Raw genomic sequence first — 22,466 nt, forward strand, 5'->3', positions numbered from 1 at the left:
TGTGCCGATAGCTGCGGAACCCAACTTTATAGGTGATAAATGTCGGCTTATAACATACAGCCAAATGTGTTGGATTTCTTTCATTATTTGAAAATTTGGTATCGTTCTAACTACATTTGTTGGTGGAAAAAGCATAATAGGTCCCCTTTAAACCAACTTAGTCTTTGGGTTTATTCATGGAATATACCCCAGAAATTAGCTTTGTTGAACTTTTAGATGATGTTCTTCTGCTTAGTTCGACATCTCGCATATGTCCTTAAGTGTCAACCTTTTCCCCCAGTAGTGGGTCGGTTTTATAAGGTTAAAAATGCTTTTTGTCAGTCCATCCAAAATAGACTTGGCTGACTTAGTTTATTTCTTTGCCAATTAGCAATATACATAAACAAATTTCCAGAAATGTTTATGGAGGGGTCGGTCAGAGTCAAACAAAGGACCTATTGAATTCTGGTGGGTTTCCACAAGTGGCAAACTATGAAGTTCATTCATTCATTTTCTACCACTTATCCTCACGAGGGTCGCGGGGGTGCTGGAGCCTATCCCAGCTGTACACCCTGGACTGGTCGCCAGCCAATCACAGGGCACATATAGACAAACAACCATTCACACTCACATTCATACCTATGGACAATTTGGAGTCGCCAATTAACCTAGCATGTTTTTGGAATGTGGGAGGAAACCGGAGTACCCGGAGAAAACCCACGCATGCACGGGAGAACATGCAAACTCCACACAGAGATGGCCGAGGGTGGGATTGAACTCAGGTTACTATGAAGTTTCTGAACAAAATTTGATTTACTCAAGTCGTGATTGTAGAACTACAGTACATCATACAGAGAGAGTAGTGTTTCAGTTTTGCCATATAAGGGGGGTTCAAATATTAGAAACACGCTGCAGTGCAATTCAACACCATTGCAAACTACTGACACACCGTAGATTGTGCAGGTGTACGTAATGTTGTGTAGTTTTGTGTACCTGTGGTCAATGCTAACATGTGGTAAGGTGATCTAAGGGTGAACTAATGTATGATTTTGGTGTGCCAATTGTTTTGTGCCCTTCTGCTTTTCCTCCCTTGTTTCTGTCTTGCTTGTGAAGCATCTCCTGCTGAGCGCAGGTGCACTGGCACACGGAGATTGCTTTCAATATAAAAAAAAACGCCAACTTCCAGAAAGTCTGTTCTCATGATTGATCTCCCAACAAAGTCATTTGTTAAACATGTGAGGAAAACGGCATGCATGTGGGTTGTTTTTTATTATGAGGTTGTTTTTTTTTTTTTTTTTTTCGAGTTCGTGGCGCAGACGAGCAGTGTGTTGTGTGTTTTCTTGGCAGGCCATGTGCAAGACGCTTGGCCCGCTGGAACGCATCTGTTGCCAACTACCCATAAGCAATAAATCAAAACAGGTGTTTCAATATGGCGGCTGGTTGTAACTTGCCAGGCAATTCCTTTCCTCTTCTGCTGCTAAATCAAACAGTGGGATCAAGTCAAGATGTCAAGGCTTTGAGTATTCCATTGCTAGAAAGATGATCGTTTTTACGAATTTAGACACAGTGATTCAGCGAAATTACCTTAGGGTATTCAGACAAGAGGGCAAGCAACTGAACTATTGGAATCCTGTTGATAAATTGTTTTGACTCTTGAAACTCAATGAGCAACAAAATGTGTTTGCACTTTGTGGTTCAGCGACGATGACTCACAACAATTTTTACCATGCAAAGACCAATGAATAAAAGACAAAACTTATTGTAGCGATACTTGTGCCTCCCCAGCTGTCCAAAAAATTACCAAGCTGGGAAACATTTCAAAAATCATTTGAAGTATGCATTTGTGAATTTTGCAAGAGTACCATCTTGATTGGAGTTCATCCCAAAAATGTTGCGACACAAAAGTGTCCAACTGGTGCAGCTGTGTGAAAGATGACCTAAAGATAAACCTGAATTGTGGTAGACATCAACTTGACAGTCCGGGCTTTTAGCGGAATGGCTAGCACTCTTGACTCTCATTCTGCAGACACCGGCTCGAGCCAGGGGCTGGCTTTGCATAAGTTTAGTGCCCAGGGCGAACTGATCCAAGCACACCTTTAAGGATCGGAGGCACAGTCCAGAAAACCCAAACATCGGGGTTTAACTCGGGGTGTACTCACCCAAGGCTAATATAACATGCTCGGACCCACTCCACACCTAATGTTTGGCATTCTTGGCATTTTCATGTGAGTTCTCTGATCTGCACTCAGGTATGATACACATGTGGCATGATTGGAGTGAGCATTATTCCAGGCAGACTCTCATCCATCCATCCATCCATTTTCCTCCGCTTATCTTGGTCTTACTAGGGAAGCCCAGACTTCCCGGTCCCCAGCCACCTCCTCCAGCTCCACCGGGAGGACACCAAGGCGTTCCCAGGCCAGCTGTGAGACACAATCCCTGCCGTGTGTCCTAGGTCTGCCCCTGGGCCTTTTCCCGGCTGGGCATGCCCGGAACACCTCACCAGGGAGGCATCCGGACTAGATGCCCGAGCCACCTCAACTGCCTCCTCTTGACGTGAAGGAGAAGCGGCTCTACTCTGAGCCCCTCCCTGATGACTGAGCTCCTCACCCTATCTCTTAGGGTGAGTCCAGCTACCCTACGGACGAAACTCATTTCAGCCGTCTGTATCTGCCATCTCATTCTTTCGGTCATGACCCAAAGCTCATGACCATAGGTGAGGGTGAGAACATAGATTGACCGGTAAATTGAGAGCTTTGCCCTCTGGCTTAGCTCTCTTTTCACCACGACGGCCCGGTACAGCGACCACATTACTGCCAAGGCTGCACCGATCCGTCTGTCGACCTCACGCTCCCACTTTCCCTCACTAGTGAACAAGACCCCAAGATACTTAAACTCCTCCACCTGGGGCAGGACCTCATTCTCAACCCGGAGGGAGCACTCCACCCTTTTCCGACTGAGAACCATGGCCTCCGATTTGGAGGTACTGAGTCTCATCCCAGACGCTTCACACTCAGATGCAAACCGTCCCAGTAAACGCTGAAGGTCACGGCCCGAAGAAGCCATAAGAACCACATCATCTGCAAATAGCAGAGATGAGATTCTAAGGCCCCCGAACCGGACTCCCTCAACACCTTGGCTGCGCCTAGAAATTCTGTCCATGAAAACTGTGAACAGAATCTGTGACAAAGGGCAGCCTTGACGGAGGCCAACGTTTACCGGAAACAGGCTCGACTTACTGTTGGCAATGCAAACCAGACTCCTGCCCCGTTTGTACAAGGACCGGATAGCATGTAGTAGCGCGCCACCCTCCGAAGGACACAACGAGGGACATGGTCGAATGCCTTTTCCAGATCCACAAAGCACATGTAGACTGGTTGGGCAACTCCCATGCACCATCAAGCACCCTCGTAAGGGTGTAGAGCTGGTCCAGTGTTCCACGACCAGGTCGAAAACCGCATTGGACCTCTTGTAACAGAGGTTCGACCTACAGCTCATTTGCTCACCCTGCTTGTGAGGCAGCTTTCTCAATATCAGGAGTGGTAATCACCATATGGTGGCACCTGACCTTGAGGACCTCTATACTCCCAACCTTCTACATGCATCGTATGTCCCAAGGACTGCCAAACGAAACATGGAAAATCTGTTTTGTGGTAATGAAGATACAAATCACATATGGTGAACTTTGTTTGTTAGTCTGCATGCATACTTCTGGTGCTCCTGCAAACCTCTGGTGCCAAGCCCACCCAGACTCTACTAGCTCAGTGTTGGACATGATTGGCAGATGATTGTATCTGATGGCGTATTAAAGGCAGAAGAACATATGTGCCGCATGATGGATCGATGGTATCCTTCCAATTGGACAGCTTCGCAAGCCAACATTTCCTTACTCTTAGACTTAGCTATAGCTTTTCATCCCTTCGCTCTGATGTGATAACAGGCTGTGCTTGTAAGGCTTACTGTACCCAGCCCATAATGCACTCCAGAAGGCCTGACTACCTAATGACTAGTTGTGCTCCAAGCCTTTCCGGGTACGACTGTGGCCACCAACCTCACACACACACACACACACACACATTGTATATATACACACACCACGTGTTGACTAGTGCTGCTTTTTATTTTCAGCGCCTGTACTATGCTATCACATCATAAAGCAAAATCAGGCAAAAATATTACGGTATTACACAACAGCTAATTAATGTAAAGGTAACATGCGTCCGTCCATTGCTCCACCAGTCTATTCGTCTGTTTAGCCATCTGTTTGTCTGCTATCTAGCTATATGTCAATCTTTGTATGTCTTTCAGTTGGGCCAGTTGGTCCATCCATAACAAAGGCAGAAAAAAAAATATATTTTGTCACATGTACAATGTAGAGTTGAAGGTCACAGCCCGAAGAGGCCATAAGAACCACATCATCTGCAAATAGCAGAGATGAGATTCTAAGGTCCCCCGAACCGGACTCCCTCAACACCTCCATGAAAATTGTGAACAGAATCGGTGACAAAGGGCAGCCTTGGCGGCGGCCAACGTTTACCGGAATGGCAACTGGGACGGTTTGCATTCTGTTCACAGTGTTCATGGACAGAATTTCTAGGCGCAGCCAAGGTGTTGAGGGAGTCCGGTTCGGGGGCCTTAGAATCTTATCTCTGCTATTTGCAGATGATGTGGTTCTTATGGCTTCTTCGGGCCGTGACCTTCAGCGTTTACTGGGACGGTTTGCATCTGAGTGTGAAGCGTCTGGGATGAGACTCAGTACCTCCAAATCAGAGGCCATGGTTCTCAGTCGGAAAAGGGTGGAGTGCTCCCTCCAGGTTGGGAATGAGGTCCTGCCCCAGCCGGAGGAGTTGAAGTATCTTGGGGTCTTATTCACGAGTGATGGAAAGTGGGAGCGTGAGGTCAACAGACGGATCGGTGCAGTCTTGGCAGTAATGTGGTCGCTGTACCAGACCATCGTGGTGAAAAGAGAGCTGAGCCGGAGGGCAAAGCTCTCAATTTTCCGGTCGATCTATTTCCCACCCTCACCTATGGTCATGAGCTTTGGGTCATGACCGAAAGAATGAGATCGCGGATACAGGCAACTGAAATGAGTTTCCTCCGTAGGGTAGCTGGACTCACCCTAAGAGATAGGGTGAGGAGCTCAGTCATCCAGGAGGGGCTCAGCGTAGAGCCGCTTCTCCTTCATATCGAGAGGAGTCAGTTGAGGTGGCTCGGGCATCTAGTCCGGATGCCTCCCGGACGCCTCCCTGGTGAGGTGTTCTGGGCATGCCCAGCCGGGAAAAAGACCCCGGGTCAGACCTAGGACATGCTGGAGGGGTTATGTCTCACATCTGGCCTGGGGTGTCCTCCCGGTGGAGCTGGAGGAGGTGGCTGGGGACCGGGAAGTCTGGGCTTCCCTACTAAGACTGCTGCCCCCGCGAACCGGACCCGCGGAGAAAAATGGATGGATGGACAATGTAGAGTTGGGCTGCCATCATGTGGCACCCAATGACCAGATTTGGTCAGTGAAGCATCCGTGTCTGGGTGACCCTGAGCGCAAGGTGAGTGAAGTGTCTTGCCCAAGGACACAAAAGCAATGACTGTGGTGAAGGAAACAGGATTCAGACTGGCAAACCTCCAGTTACCGGACAACCCCTACTGAGCCACGCTTACCCTAGAACTGATCCTTTTGTTCAACCATCCACCAAGCTGTCTGTCGATATGTTGTAATGATGGCACTCTCCTATAGAGGTAACGAGGCTACAACGCAAACAAGAAGGTCGCGGGGGGAGCGGATATCAGCTGTAAGTAAAAGGAAACACTGTCGAAAATGCTCGTTTGCCTCCACAACGGCAGTTTAATGACTCCAAACCAAACCCACATATCGTCCCCTCCCAACCTAACTAACTAACTAAACTTCCCACCCGCCAACAAATACAACCATGAAACACCAACTTAATCCCGAACGTTTAACCCCTTCCCCGAAAGTGTCCCAAAAGTTCCCCTAAGAGTCAAAGTTAGTCTTCAAGACAGAGGTGAAAGCCGCAGTTCCACTCACGGACGCGCATCCACCTGTCAATCCACCTGGCGTTAATCCCTGGGTCCGGAACCTTGCGCAAAAGTCCAAAAAGCTCAAGCATGAGACAAGGGAAAAGGAAATCCCATCCGATGGTCGCTTAAACAGATTTGGTCCTCGTGGCTCAAATGCCGGCTCTCAGGTTCCCGTCGGCGTGTGACGTCACTACCTTATTTTGTTCCAACCCCTCGGCGCGCCGGATGAGCCTTCTACTTCTCACTGCAGTAGCCCTTTGCTGATGATGAGGATGAATGACAACAACATATGGCATGCGACAACTCCTGTAATTGTTCCCCTGTACCTAGACCATGACAGCAGTTTTCCTACAGCTGAGTCTTGTAATATAGTGACGGGCTTACGGACCCCACTACCTCTGCTGATGGACTTCTGTGGCCATTCTGTGTCCATTAAACATTTGCCCCATTGCAGATGCTAGCCAATGTGGCTGCACAAGTTGGTAAAAAATCCCTCCCTCGGCTTTAAGAGCTGCGCTGAACGTTGGTTTGACAGTTTCAGACCTTAGCGCTTTTCTACCTTTACACTGTTACCACATTTACCTACTGATGACACAGCATCTGGAGCAACTGGGGTTCAAAATCTTGCCCAAGGATACGTTGACATGACAGAGGATCACACCTGCAACCTTCGGGATGGGAGACGACTACTCTACCAGCCATGCCGCCCCTGGAAAGGTGGCTTGCATTTGTCAATACTATACGTCTGTCGAGGTAACCATCCATTTGTCCGTCCATCAGCCCTCTGGTCTACTGATGTTTATTTATTTGTTGGCGCATAAGTTGGTCCGTCTATCTCGTCATGGATACATTTGTCCGTGTGCCCATATGTTTGATCATCTGTCCATTGGTGGCGTCGTGAATGTGGGCATGTCCTTCGAGCCTACGCAATGGAGTTTTAAGGTGGAGTACAGTGTGCGCAGTCCTGGCCCTACCCTTTACACCTCGGGTTCATCTGTCATGGCCTAGCTAGCTGGGACGGTGACAAGTCCTCGAGTAGCAGATTTTACATCAGACTGACCTTGTCCTAGATGAATGGCCTGTCAATGGCCTGTTTCATCTACCCTGGTTCGGCTTTGCTGGATGGCCGCAGTTGGCTCACCTGAGATGGATCTTGCTTTTCGTTCGATCAGGGTGTCCAGCCACCCTCCACACCAATCACCAGAAGGGGATAGTGGGGGAGACGGTTTAGTCGCCGTCAACCCGACCCTAGCTGTCCATTAGCTGTCTGTCTATCCACCTGTCTGTTCGTTCGTCTACATTTAGGTCTTTCTGTCTGTTTGGGCATGGAGTTTGAATGTTCTTCCATGGGTACTCCGGTTTCCTCCCACATTCCAAAAACATGCTAGGTTAATTGGCGACTCCAAATTGTCCATAGATATGAATGTGAATGGTTGTCTAGTATATGCGCCCCGTGATTGGATGGTGACCAGAAAATGGATGGATGGATCTGTCTGTTTGTCTGTCCACCCAAACACTTCTTTATCTGTCTGTCTTATGGTCCATTTGTCGATCTCTCCATTTGCCCAACTGCCCATATGTCAGATCACCATCCGTATATACTGCTGTACCTCTGACTGTCCATCAACTATCTGTCCATCCATCAGTACCTGTCAGTGTATCTGTCTCTACATGCACTTTTGCCCACCCACCAATGTATCTATTAAAGGTATCTCAGTCATTACATCCATCCTTGTGATAGTTAATTGTGTTTTGCTTTAAATAGAGACTATTTGTGATGTGAGTTCCCATAAAAGTTCAACAAGTTTAAAAAACTTGTCCGTCATCATTGAGGTACATCTAATCATCTGAGCAACCCCCATTATCTGCAGCCATTCCTCATGACAAGCGCAATTTGGCTTTGATTTGTTTGTTTGTCTCTGTTTAAATCACTAAGCTCTGCTGCATGTACTTAGTGAGCATGTTTCTCCCACATGTTGCCGTGCACTAAAAGTATATGATCGGTATTGACTTACACAGCCGGCCTGGGCAGTCCCTGCAGGCTCATGGCTGCGGGTCTTAACTACAACCCGACCACCACATGTTCATGATCTCACTCAATGCAATGCCCCGGAGCGTCCGTGGCTAAATTGGCTAAATGTATGCAGTTGTGTATGGTCATGCCAAGAGCAACAAACAGCCTTCTTGACAATCACTCACTATAAGGAGGTTGATTCAAGCTTAAAGAACTAAATCGGGACCAAATGAAGTGGAATATGTTTCTCTTTACACTTGCATGACAACAGTGGCGATTTTGCTTTGGGGGCAAATGAATCAGGACCTTGCGACATCCAGCACATGGTGCTTGGTTGAAAAAGTTGGTTATTTCTGAAAGAGCACAATTAATAAGGTATGCATACCCTCATAATACCTGTACTGCCGACTCTCCCTGTCCTTTCTTTTCTTTTTGTTTACCCAAGTGCCTTTGCCCGAAATTGAATAAACACCGCTGGTGTATACAGTGGCAGGGCAAGGGTCCTTGGGGGCTCAAAGCAAGAAATTCACACCCCACCCGTGTTTTTTGTTTTCATGTTTTTTTGGCACACAATTTCTGAGACAATCGATATGACTTACCACTGTCTTTCTTTTTGCCTTTTTTTCTTTCCTCTGATTTTTCTTTTCTGCCCCACTGGGATAACTCCTCTTCATGGTGTCTCTCTCAAGTGCCGATAAATCAATGAACCTTGCGGCTCACGCTGATTGAAGCAGACAGCGCTGAAGGCAGATATGGCTCTGTGGGGCCCCCCAAGGGGGTTTGCTATGTCGTTGTTTCATAATTACATCATAAATGCCCATCGTTTCTGTGTTTCAGTACACGTATTAGCATTTGGGGCACCCGGTTTCCTAAATGCCCTAAATGCCTGTTGGCACGCCCCGCCTCTGGGTGTATGCAAACATTTTAATTAAATTTGAGGGGCACAATCGATTGGGCCCCACAAATTCAGCCTAGCAACAAGCCCTAAACCGCATGGAGCTAAAATGACACTCAGTAGCCAATTCCTGGTTGATGTCATGACAAAATAAACTCCTTTATACATATCTTTATCCTGATTCTCACCACAACTATATATTCCTTTGCACCACCCATTTTCAATATGTGGTGTATTTTAATCATAATTTTTAACTATATCTTTCACACTGTATTGAAATGACTGCCTTGAAAACAAACAAATTTTCACATCTTGTTTATGTTTGCTCCACTTCCTGTCTCATCTCATGTCCTGAAGAGGACTATCACTTGGTACTAAACATTCTTTGCTTTCCAAAATGACTTTAATTTGTATATTGATAAGAGATAGTTACGATATTATTGTGGGTTGCTATGCTGGTGTTAGCCGCTAGCTGGCAAGGAAGCTAGCAAGCTCGTGTCATGTCACTTGTTACAAAAAGGTAAAGGGTTTTATTGTTGTTTATTGTTATTGTTGAAATGACTGCCTTGAAAACAAACAGCTGAAGATGAGAGGAGTAGAAGACGAATTAAACACAGCAAGTAAGGAATATGAAATTACTTTTATCCAGCGAGTCGATGCGTCTGTGACATTGGTGCAGTTTTATTTTCACATCTTGTTTATGTTTGCTCCACTTCCTGTCTCATCTCATGTCCTGAAGAGGACTATCACTTGGTACTAAACATTTTTTGCTTTCCAAAATGACTTTAATTTGTATATTGATGAGAGATAGTTACGATATTATTGTCGGTTGCTATGCTGGTGTTAGCCGCTAGCTGGCAAGGAAGCTAGCAAGCTCGTGTCATGTCACTTGTTACAAAAAGGTAAAGGGTTTTATTGTTGTTTTACATTGATATTGGTCACATTTAGTTCAAAATAAGACACTTTTTTTTTCAAAAACACTTTATTTATCCCAGAGGGGCAATTTAAAGGACACAGAGAGCAGCATATGGAATAAAAATGTAAGAAGCAGACAAGGACAAGTAAAAGAGCAGACACTACTGAACACACACATACCTAAAAAATAAATAGCAATTAAATATATTTTTTTAATATAGCAAGCTAGATGGAGGTTGTGCGAAATCTGGACAGGGAGGGGTCCAAGTTCGGAAGCTGGACTGCTGTAGAGACAAAGGTAGCCCTCCTCCTTTGTGTTCTACATCATGGGCATCTTAGTGTAACCCAAGTAAAATTGTTAACATAATTTATTTATATATACTTGTACACTATATATTTATGTGATACCCTTTCATATAATTATAGGTGCATATATATATATATATATATATATATATATATATATATATATATATATATATATATATATATATATATATATATATATATATATATATATATATATATATATATATATATATACATTAATATATATATTATACTTTTTATATATATATCAAAAGTATAAACAGAATGTTTGATATACAACACCCAGCAACCAGGTGATTTAAATCATGAGGGTTGACTCATGTGATTCTGTGCACCCAATCAGGAGATCACTCCTTGATCACATGACACACATTAACCAATAAATTGCCAACAGAAAGACGCTCACCAAAGACACATGGGGAAACACTTGCTGCACAGGCACCAACCACCGCTGCTACTGTAGATTGAATGGAGCTGGCCAGTTTGGTACAGGAAATTGATGGTGAGCTAAGCGAAGGAGGCCTAGAGCCAGGACCGGCTTGGACTCCAAGTGGATGAACTGATGACCCACCTGCTCCTTCAGGGCTGGTAGGAGGTTGATTGCGCTGCAGCCAACCTGAACTGTTCCCCCAATTTTTCCCCTTTTTTTTTGGTCACTACCTCTCACAACGAAGTCCTCCATTATTGGGTCACCAAGACTCGATGGACTAACTATCAGCTGAATATCAGCGGAACCATTGTGAATCTCACACGTTGCATACTCGTATATCCGTGCAAATAGCACCCACTTAATGGCCATTCAATCAGGTACCACCTTGAGCACTTAAACTTTGAACCGTAATTGTCACTGTATGACTTGTATTTGTTTTGTTTTGTATTTGTTGTTGTTATATTTTGGGGTTTATGCTTGTAAATATCAATAATACAATGCCTAAAGCAAACTCAGATTTGTGTATCCGGGTCATTTTTCTTACCTACCTTCTGATCATAGTCAGATATTTTCCCCAACAGTCAACTAATTACAACTAATTAAACACTGGTTACATTAGTCTCCGACCTGATGGAAGCCACTCAAACACGGGGTGTAGCGCGTGGGAGGGGTCCTGTAGGTTCCTATGTGCAGTCCGGGTTATTTGCTGATCGCAGTGTAGAGAAAGAGCTCTCACAGAATGGTCAATAATTTTGGAGCAAACTCTTGAAATACTGAATAAGCGAGTCCGGTTCTGTAGATGCAGTGAATAAAACCATGAAATGAATGAAAAGGTCAAAATGTTCTCAATAAAAGCATAGTAGAAGGTCAGGACATTTTTTTTGTTCACTCCAAAGGAACTCGGCTTCCTCAACATGTACTGCCTCTGATGGCACTTCTTGAGGATCTCCTCTGTGTTGGATGAAAACCTCAGAAGGCCGTCAAATATAGTGCCCAGATACCTATACTCCTCAAGCAACTCCACCGGTTCCCCCCCGATGGTGGTAGTGATGGCCTCTGTAAGTTGTCTCTGCTTGCTGCTGTATGTCACAATCATCTCTTTGGTCTTGGTTTGTTGGTCTTTGGTCACCAGGTTTAAGTCCTGAAGAACGGAGCTATGGTGTAGATTTGGTGGAGAAAGCAGAGAAAGTAGAACTGTGTCATCATTCACCATTAATGTACTTAAAGTGGAACTCATTACTATGCTTGTATCGTCATTTGTATACTTTTCTTCAACTCCAGGTAACCACACTAAAGTCCACGTTGGGTCTCTCCACTGAATGAAGCAAAACACCTGTCAGTAAGCATACGTCATGTCTACTGTGTTGCTTCATTGTTCATTCTAGTCTCACCTGCAGAAATCCAATCTTTGTCAGGTTCCCAGGCAACAGTGGTGTAACAGTGCATCCGGCCACCAGAGGGTGCAGACAATGTGCCCCCATCAACGTCCCACCGCCCTTGTGTGGAACCAAAGAAGCCTCCGGATGTTGCATGGACACAATGATGAGGCAAGCAGACAAACAAAAGCCATATGTGTCCCCAATCTTTAAAGATGTAACCACACGCTTGTAGATGAAAGATATGCACCTTTTCAAAGTTAGTCTTTGATGCACACAAAAAACTCCATGCATTCACCGACCAACTGTATTTTTTTGTGCAATGGAACCCAGACACCTGGAAAATGAGTTAGCCACTGTGGACTGAAGTGGAGGTCAGCAGGTCAAATATATTAGACACAGACATAGGTATGAATTATTCATACCTGCATAGAAATGTGGAAACTTTATCACGGCAGTGAATGAGCTCAGGCTCACTTTTATGAACAAATGAATACATTATTCTTTTACAGTATGTGAACACAATGCAATTTTTTTCCCATGTATAGTCCAACCTGGGTGACACGGCGGAAGAGTGGTTAGCACGCAGACCTCACAGCTAGGAGACCAGGGTTCAATTCCACCCTCGGCCATCTCTGTGTGGAGTTTGCATGTTCTCCCCGTGCATGCGTGGGTTTTCTCCGGGTACTCCGGTTTCCTCCCACATTCCAAAAACATGCTAAGTTAATTAGCGACTCCAAATTGTCCATAGGTATGAATGTGAGTGTGAATGGTTGTTTGTCCATATGTGGCCTGTGATTGGCTGGCCACCAGTCCAGGGTGTACCCCGCCTCTCGCCCCAAGACAGCTGGGATAGGCTCCAGCACTATCCTTGTGAGGATAAGTGGTAGAAAATGAATGAATGAAAGAGTTCCCCTCCTATTTTGTGTGGAAGTGGTAACTTTTTGGCTTCTTATTTTGTCTTTCGCCACCCTCAGCCATCTCTGTGTGGAGTTTGCATGTTCTCCCCGTGCATGCGTGGGTTTTCTCCGGGTACTCCTGGTTTCCTCCCACATTCCAAAAGCATGCTAGGTTAATTGGCAACTCCAAATTGTCCATAGGTATGAATGTGAGTGTGAATGGTTGTTTGTCTATATGTGCCCTGTGATTGGCTGGCCACCAGTCCAGGGTGTACCCTGCCTTTCGCCCGAAGACAGCTGGGATAGGCTCCAGCACCCCCGCGACCCCGGTGAGGAAAAGCGGTAGAAAATGAATGAATGAATAGTCCAACCTTGTCTGGTCATTTGATTATAAGGGCTAATCTAAGTCAGCCAATAATGCAGGAAAGTTAGCTTTAAATACTATGAAAGGAAAATGAAATTATATGTGTATTGTATAAATATACAGTGGATATACAGTGGTAAAGTACCTCGGGTAAAGTTTGCCCTTGTTTTTTCCTACCTACAGCAGCCTGTAAGGTACATACAGCACATGTAATGCAATGAAGGGGCCAAAAAAATAGACGCTTGCGTTGATGACCTGTGAGTGCAACAAACTCAAAATAAGCTAAAGAGGGTTCCGAGTGACAGCAAGATTCCAAAGAGAGCAAATTGGATCCAAGAAAGAAGAATAACTTCAAGGATGGTGTCAGATGTTGCAGCTCTCTACAGGATGTACTGGAAGCCTTCATCAGCAATAAGTACCACCATGAAGAATAACAACATAATCAAGTAAGCTAATGTTGCGAAAGAAGTAACAGTGCTAACAAAACAGAGACCACACACCATGGAAGGTGCTCAGAAGCTATTGATTATCCCGAGCTAACCCGTTGTCAGCTGTTGGATCTAACACAGAAAACGCCTGCAACGGAGAGGCTGCTTTCCATCCATCCATTTTCTATGCTGCTTATTCTCACAAGGGTCGTGGGCCCAGCTGACTTTGGGCAAGAGGTGGGTACACCCTGGACTGGTTGCCAGCCAATCACAGGGCACATATAGACAAACAATTCCGAGTTGCCAGTTAACCGACCCTGCATGAAGGGATTGCCTTCCCAGCATCAGCTCCTCTCATCCCTTCCCTTTTTGTAAATGTAGGGAAAAATTATATTCAATGTTTTGTTGTCATTAGTTTTGGTAATTATTGTTGATAAAATGTGTTTTGTTTTTAAATTTTGTTTTTTGGGTGTCTGGAATGGATGAAAGAGATTTACATTGTTTTGTATGGGACAAGTTTCTTGGTTAGAGTCCATTTTGGTTTGAGTCAATCTTCTAGAAAGGATTAATGACACTAACCAAGGCACCACTCTAAATGTAACAATAATTATATTAAAAATATACATGGGAGGAAGGGCGGCACGGCGGTCTAGTGGTTAGCGCGCAGACCTCACAGCTAGGAGACCAGGGTTCAATTCCACCCTAAGCCATATCATCATATCTGTGTGGAGTTTGCATGTTCTCCCCGTGCATGCGTGGGTTTTCTCCGGGTACTCCGGTTTCCTCCCACATTCCAAAAACATGCTCGGTTAATTGGCCACTCCAAATTGTCCATAGGTATGAATGTGAGTGTGAATGGTTGTTTGTCTATATGTGCCCTGTGATTGGCTGACCACCAGTCCAGGGTGTACCCCGCCTCTCGCCCCAAGGAAGCTGCTCCAGCATTTTGGGAACTATGTATGGATCATTTACAAATAACATTTCTGCAGACTGGTAGATGCACCATTTTCTAGACCAATGGTTCCCAAACTTTTTACAGTCACATACCCCTTCAGACATTTGACCTGAAGCCACGTACCCCCTACTCCCGCACACTTTTTATGGTAATGGTCATGGTTTTATTTCATTTGAACATGCATCAGATTACAATTGAGTGCATCCCATAATCAGTTCACAGTTCCACATGTCCAAAAGGAGTAGGAAGAAGCAAAGCTTATTAAATCCTACCCCTCCATCTGGTACTTTTACAATCAGTAACTGTTACATTTGTTCACTTCCTGCTTTCCATAATACAGTTTAAGGTTTTTTGTTTGTTTGTTTGTTGTTGTTTTTTTAATAATGTACCTCGCACCGAAGTACAAGGTGATATGAGCATCCAATGCCATAATGGGTACCTTATTATTATTTATTACTACTTATCTTCTTTTGTGTCTGTTATTATATGGGAGCCAGGCAACGACATTTCGTTGGCAATTTCACTACTGTGTTTTTGTGCAATGACAATAAAGGGAGTCTATCTATCTATGTATAGTAAGTGTCAATATAGTGATATATATATAGCACATCATGACTGGTTCAAGACTCTTCATCCTTGTATTTAGCAAACATCAACTGCTTGTATTGTTTCTTGAATTGGCTCATCGTTGTGCATTGTTTGAGGTCCTTACTCAATCCATTCCATAGTTTGATTCCACATACTGAAATGCTATGGCTAGCATAACGTAGTCCTAGCATAGAAGTGTTTCAAATGTACTTCTTCCCTGAGATCATATTTCTCCTCTCTTGTAGAGAAGTATTGGATGACATTTTTAGCTAATTGGTTGTTTTTAGCCTTATGCATTATTTTAGCTGTTTGAAGATGAACTATATCAGCAAGTTGAAGTATTTGTGATTTTAGAAATAAGGAGTTAGTATGTTCTCTGTAGGCGGCATTATGAATTATCCTTACTAACCTTTTTTGCAGTACATTTAGCGAGTGAAGATTGCTTTTATAGTTATTATCCCATATTTCCACACAATAAGTAAAATATGGTAGAACCAGAGAACAATAAAAAGGGTGGAGTGATTTCTGATTGAGACCAAATTTTGCTTTGTTCAATACTGAAATATTTCTGGCCACTTTATGTTGTAGATTTGTAATATGAGATTCATATTTTCATCTATTGTGATCCCCATGTTACTATCCCAATGTTCCATTATGTTAATTAAGTTGAAATATTTAACATAATTCACTGGTTCATTCATTTTATAGTGATTTCAGGTCAAAAATGTTTATTTTGCATGAGTGCTGCCAGCACTGGGCAGCTGTGGTTCAATCAGAGCACGATCACCTCAAACCTTCCTTGTTCAGGTTTGGAGGTAGAGTTTCAGACCTTGGTGGTCTGTGTGTGTTACTTTTGCAATAATTATTTACTGGAAGCGGCCTTTTATGTGACTGACTAAGGAAGTATATCCGCACACAACAACACGACCCTTTCCAGTGACCGTCATTGCATCTGATAACTTTTTGGACCTCAAATGATCTCAAAAGCCTTTACAATCCACACACCAAGTGGAGCAGCCCCGGTCCTCTAACTCTAACTGTGGCTGACACATCAAAGAGACTTGTCCAGGAGGGAAGTCCACAGGGTCTGGGGAATCACGGGAGACAAAGGAAGCGATTAAGAGATAAGGATCAGTCAAAGATATGACATTTCATCCTGGCCAGATCCGGTAGACACGCTCCATTCAGGAGAGGAGGACAAGAAGGAGGGACTTCATTGCATCTCATCCACATGTTGCAAAAGCAAATGCGGCATTCAGTCGTGCTTGTAGACGAATGACACAGCACAACCAGGAAGGGCAACTCCCTCGGCTTTAATTCGCTACTTTCTTTCCTCCAAATGTCCTTATTTATTTACTGTTAAATCGTATTTAGCAACACAATGGGCTGAATTTGAGTTTCAAAAAAAACACAAAAAACGCTCCGTTTTGTGGGCCTAATTGCCTCGGCGTCGCCTTACGTCTCCGGTTTCACGTTGTTGCTTTCAGACTGTATAGCTGGTGGCCAACCAGGGGCCCCCGATCCCCACCTGAGATCCGTATACAAAGTCAACATATGAACACAGTTTGGAGTTTGTTAGCAAATAAACTTTGTTGCATTCAGCAAATGCCGGCACGCCCCCTTGTCAATCAAAACTGAGCATTATTAGTTATTGAATAACAGTAGATGGCAGTATTTCTCTTACATTCATTATATTTATATATACAATACATCATACTGTTTTGTGGAGTAGTCACAGCTATAAGATGTATAGTAATGTATAGTAATATAGTAATGTTACGCATGTTGGGTGAGACACACGACCACCAGACTTGGCACCAACAGGCTTTTATTGCAGGTTTGAATTATCACAGGCACAATAATGCCTAAAAAAATCCCAAATAAAGACTCGGGATATTGCTGTAATCATAACCCACGGCAAACTAAACTCAACTCTGAACCCCGGAACACTTCCTGTCCGCCTGCCACTCCAGTGTTATGGCAACAAAGTCTTATTTATGCCTTAAATGGCTTATTTCTTCTCATATTATCTCCTATTTTGGGTAATGTGAGTGTAAAGATGACTATAGGGGTGTCATTTCATGTCTAGACGGCTCAAACAATGTTAAAAAAAACATATTTAAAAGGTTGTAAGCAGATTTTCTATGCTTTTATTTATTTATTTTTTTTGCTATGATGAGACATTTTTTTTATTTAAAGAAAAAACAACCTGTATCTCAGCTTTGTGTTATTGTAAACAAATGGTATTATTAGTATGAATGAACCTTTTGGACTTACGTTTCACTTTTGTCCTACTTTTTTTATATTTAAACTAAGCAATTTTTCCTCTTTTTTTTTCGTATTTTCTATGCTAACTACAAAAATATCCATCCATCCATCCATTTTCGATGCTGCTTATCCTCATTAGGGTCACAGGGTATGCTGGAGCCTTTGGGCGAGAGGTGGTGTACACCCTGGACTGGCCGCCAGCCAATCGCATACTACACTTTTTTTTAAATTTATGAATAAGGAATCCTACTTTGTGGAAATTCACTTACAGTATCACTGTTGGGTCTGGAACCATTCATTCATTCATTCATTTTCTACCACTTATCCTCACGAGGGTTGCGGGGGTGCTGGAGCCTATCCCAGCTGTCTTTGGGCGAGAGGCGGGGTACACCCTGGACTGGTCGCGACACCAATCACAGGGTACATATGTATAGACAAACAACCATTCACACTCACATTCATACCTATGGACAATTTGGAGTGGCTAATTAACCTAGCATGTTTTTGGAATGTGGGAGGAAACCGGAGTACCCGGAGAAAACCCACGCATGCACGGGGAGAACATGCAAACTCCACACAGAGATGGCCAAGCGTGGAATTGAACCCTGATCTCCTAGCTGTGAGGTCGTCCCTGACACTTTTGATGACTTTTACTGATTTTTGAAGAAAAAAAAAATCAGAATATTGTATTCTAGGGCTTTATAGACACGGTATATACCAAAAAAAAGATTAGAAAAAAAGTTTGTTTCTACCTCATCAGCAGTGGAACATAAGTAAGTTCTCAAAATATCAGTTCTCAACAAAGAATGGGAGAAAAAACTGCTTTTTCTGAAAAGATACATTTCAAGCGTAACTTTCTCTTTGACACAAACTTAGCCATATATACATTCATTCATTCATTCATTTTCTACCGCTTTTTCCTCATGAGGGTCGCGGGGGTGCTGGAGCCTATCCCTGTCTTTGGGCGAGACTGGTCGCCAGCCAATCACAGGGCACATATAGACAAACAACCATTCACACTCACATTCATACCTATGGACAATTTGGAGTGGCCAATTAACCTAGCATGTTTTTGGAATGTGGGAGGAAACAGGAGTACCTGGAGAAAACCCACTTGAACACCGTGCGGCCCAGATTTGGATCAAAATAAAACATAATAGTTATCACTTCACACCAAAGTTAGGATAAGTGTTTTGTATAGTTTACAGTGGTTAACTTCATTTTAAACTTGTGAGATAAATACAAATGTATAGATGCATACATACAGTGTTCCACTTTACTGTAACTAACTTCAATGAAAAAAAATAGAAATAGAAAAAAAAAAAATACAGTACCGTACTTCCACTGCCTTATAAATCAAAGTTGGCTTGTGTTTTGTGTTCTATACTAAGTCCAGCGAGGCACACCTGTTGGTGAGCAGAAGAGGGCCAGCGTTCTAACAACAGGCCAACACAGCCATCTTTTCATGAGCCGTAACTAATGAAACCGCAAAGGGACAGAGGCAGAAAAAAGACAGAAACGACCCACTGCGGTGGACACCCTGCCCTTGCCCGAAATTACACCAGAGACTCGCCTTCACAAAAGAAGCAAATTCCGTCCACGCAGAGACAGAAACACTTGACACCAAATTTTAATACCCCCCCGCATTGTGGAAATTTCCACCCCTCGTCAGTGGAGGATTGCTGTTACTCACGTTGTGTCTAACCCCCATAGACACCCGCTCCCTTCTTGCACTTTAAAATAATATTTATATTTGGAAAATATTAAAGTTGTACTTTATCTGTCGAGAAATAAACAAGAAATATCTTAAGACATCAGGTGATTGAATATCTTATGAATTACAATTTTGACTCTTATGTATACTCTGACCACATTCCAACAGTCCCTTTTCCTGATATCTTTTCTCCACAGCTGCAAAGTCCCGGTGGAATCTTTCCCCGTGCTTATTACTTATTTCTCCACAGTTCAATGAAAATAAATCTTGATGGAAAAACTGCAAAAAGTGTATTTATTGGAGCCAAGGGCTTTGTAGTTACTACTACTACTACTACTTGCACTACTAAAACACACACCTCACTGTTATGTACAATAAGCTTCAAATTGTGCAATACTGGACTTATGTGCAATACGATTCATTCATTCAAGTGAAAAACTCAGGTACAATATGTGCAATAATACATCTTGTTTACTGCAATGCCACATTTGGTTACTGCAATTCTAAATTTTGTTACTGCATAATGGTAATAGCAATGGTTTTATTTCATTTGAATATGCATCAGATTACAATTGAGTGCATCCCATAATCAGTTCACAGTTCCACATGTCCAAAAGGAGTAGGAAGAAGCAAAGCTTATTAAATCCTACCCCTCCATCTGGTACTTTTACAATCAGTAACTGTTACATTTGTTCACTTCCTGCTTTCCATAATACAGTTTAAGGTTTTTTTTTTTTTTTTAATAAAACCGCAAAGGTTATTGTTTTTCATGTACATATATTTATACTTATTTTGAACAGCACCTGCAACTTTTATATTTATATTGTTTTTCCTTGTTTAATTTGTATCCTTTTCCTTAAAAACAAAACATTTTGTAGACTTTCAGATAGAACTGCTTGCTTGTAGACACACTGTATGTTCTGATAAACTACAGATTTTGCCTCATTTTGCAACCAAGAAAAATGTCACTACTTTTGTTCTGGAAGCATTTTGCTTGTGGACCAGTGTTATTTTCTGGGACAGAAATGTTTTAATGCTGCCTTGATTTAGAAACTATCTAATATAAAAACTGTAAAGACTGGACTCGAAACTGAAACCAAAAAATGCAACAAAAAGAAGAGCTTCTCCAGAGTCAAATTGCACGTCGCGGACAATACATTTGTGCATGTTGGCAGGTCTGCAGTAACTGAAATTTGAAAGTACTTCCTGCCTCTCACGTACCCCCTGATAGTTTGAGGAACACCGCGTTAAAGCGATTGCACACGCTGTAGAAAGTCATGGTGTATAATAAATGTTTCATCAAATATATTGGTGACATGCAAAACTGCTACCCAACTCAATGCCCTGACGGAAGTGTGCTGGGACCCTCGGCTCAGCTCTTGCACTTGGACCAAGAGGAGAAACTCGTTGCAGACTTAGCTCACGCTTTGTTCTTTGCATTTGTTCAGGAAATTCAGCTAATGTGAAAACACAACAATTTTTACTCTAGATTTTTTTTTTTTAGATCTTAAGATCTTAATAACAGAGCTCAATGGACAAATATCCGCTTATCTGAGGTTGGGAACAGGGAAGCTCTCCCTGACTACTTGGCGGATCCCGAGGCACACATTCCAAAAACATGCTAGGTTAATTGGCCACTCCAAATTGTCCATAGGTATGAATGTGAGTGTGAATGGTTGTTTGTCTATATGTGCCCTGTGATTGGCTGGCCACCAGTCCAGGGTGTACCCCGCCTTACGCCCGAAGACAGCTGGGATAGGCTCCAGCACCCCCGCGACCCTCGTGAGGAAAAGCGGTAGAAAATGAATGAATGAATGAATGAATTTTATACTGTAGTTATTCCTTTTTTTGCTTGTCACTTCATCTTTCTGTTGCATTGTATGAAAGGCATCAACAGGGCCAAACATTACCATTTAACATTCTTATTTTTTCCGTCTTTTGTCCGTGCCTTTTACAAAGAGCTCTGGGCTGTCGTTGTGTGAAAACAGTCATGTCTCGCTTTTCTGAGTTCTGTGTAAAAGGCACCAGTTGATCATTTCCGGTTAAATGAAAGATGTGAGGCGGCACGGCGGTCGAGTGGTTAGCGCGCAGACCTCACAACTAGGTCTTTATTTTCTTCCAGTGGATCCTTTCATATTCGCAATTCAGTGATACAATTATTTTATTTTACGCAAAAATTGGTATTTTTTCAGAATTTTTTATTTTAAAAAATTATTAAAATAAAAATAAATTAAATTAAAATATATTCAAATAAAATAAAATTACAAAACATTAAAAATACTTATTTAAATTATTATTTCAGAGAGGGCTGTATGGCGGTCGAGTGGTTAGCGCGCAGACCTCACAGCTAGGAGACCAGGGTTTAATTCCACCGCCGGCCATCTCTGCGTGGAGTTTGCATGTTCTCCCCGTGCATGCGTGGGTTTTCTCCGGGTATTCCGGTTTCCTCTGGTGTCCAGCTGGGATAGGCTCCAGCACCCCCGCGACTCTTGTGAGGAAAAGCAGTAGAAAATGAATGAATGAATGAAAGATGTGATGCAGCGGTTTTGTATTGGGCCAGAAATCTTTTGATTCATGCATTCATAAATTTTTAAACCAACTGCTCACTCCAAAACATGTATTTATACATTTTTTTAAACATTTTTGGGGGGACTAAAAACAGGTGATGATGGAACTCCACAATAGAAGAGAACATTGTGGTGAGTTTTAGGCATTATTAAAAAGGCCCCAAGGGGGGCAGAAGTGCTGCCTGCAACTTTCCCATAGAAATACACACTGCGCAGCAACCAAGTAGTGAAAATGCACAGTCTTGTAGTGTTGACGAGATTACGCATTGAGGGGAAATAGAATGCATTCACACGTGGACACACACAGTTCAGTTCCAATTGTGAAAACTATAAAGAGTTCATGGTGTTATATTTGCAAATAAATTGCCATTTTTTCATTCACACATTTTTGTGTTGTTTGTGTTGTGTTTATATATTTTGGCGAAATATATATATATATATGGCCCACCCTCGGCCATTTCTGTGTGGGGTTTGCATGTTCTCCCCGTGCATGCGTGGGTTTTCTCCGGGTACTCCGGTTTCCTCCCACATTCCAAAAACATGCTAGGTTAATTGGCCACTCCAAATTGTCCATAGGTATGAATGTGAGTGTGAATGGTTGTTTGTCTATATGTGCCCTGTGATTGGCTGGCGACCAGTCTCGCCCAAAGACAGGGATAGGCTCCAGCACCCCCGCGACCCTCATGAGGAAAAAGCGGTAGAAAATGAATGAAT

The 22,466-nt window shown here is 43.1% G+C and overlaps 1 long non-coding RNA gene across 1 annotated transcript; it reads left to right on the forward strand.

Moving 5' to 3' along the window:
• The first annotated feature begins 10,586 nt into the window (after positions 1-10,586).
• On the forward strand, positions 10,587-12,371 carry LOC131140520 (uncharacterized). Its single transcript, XR_009132424.1, has 3 exons — positions 10,587-10,970; positions 11,875-11,928; positions 12,009-12,371. It is a non-coding gene; the product is annotated as an uncharacterized LOC131140520 (long non-coding RNA).
• Positions 12,372-22,466: the final 10,095 nt, after the last annotated feature.

Source organism: Doryrhamphus excisus, chromosome 13 (genome assembly GCF_030265055.1).
Source record: "Doryrhamphus excisus isolate RoL2022-K1 chromosome 13, RoL_Dexc_1.0, whole genome shotgun sequence".
NCBI lineage: Eukaryota > Metazoa > Chordata > Actinopteri > Syngnathiformes > Syngnathidae > Doryrhamphus > Doryrhamphus excisus.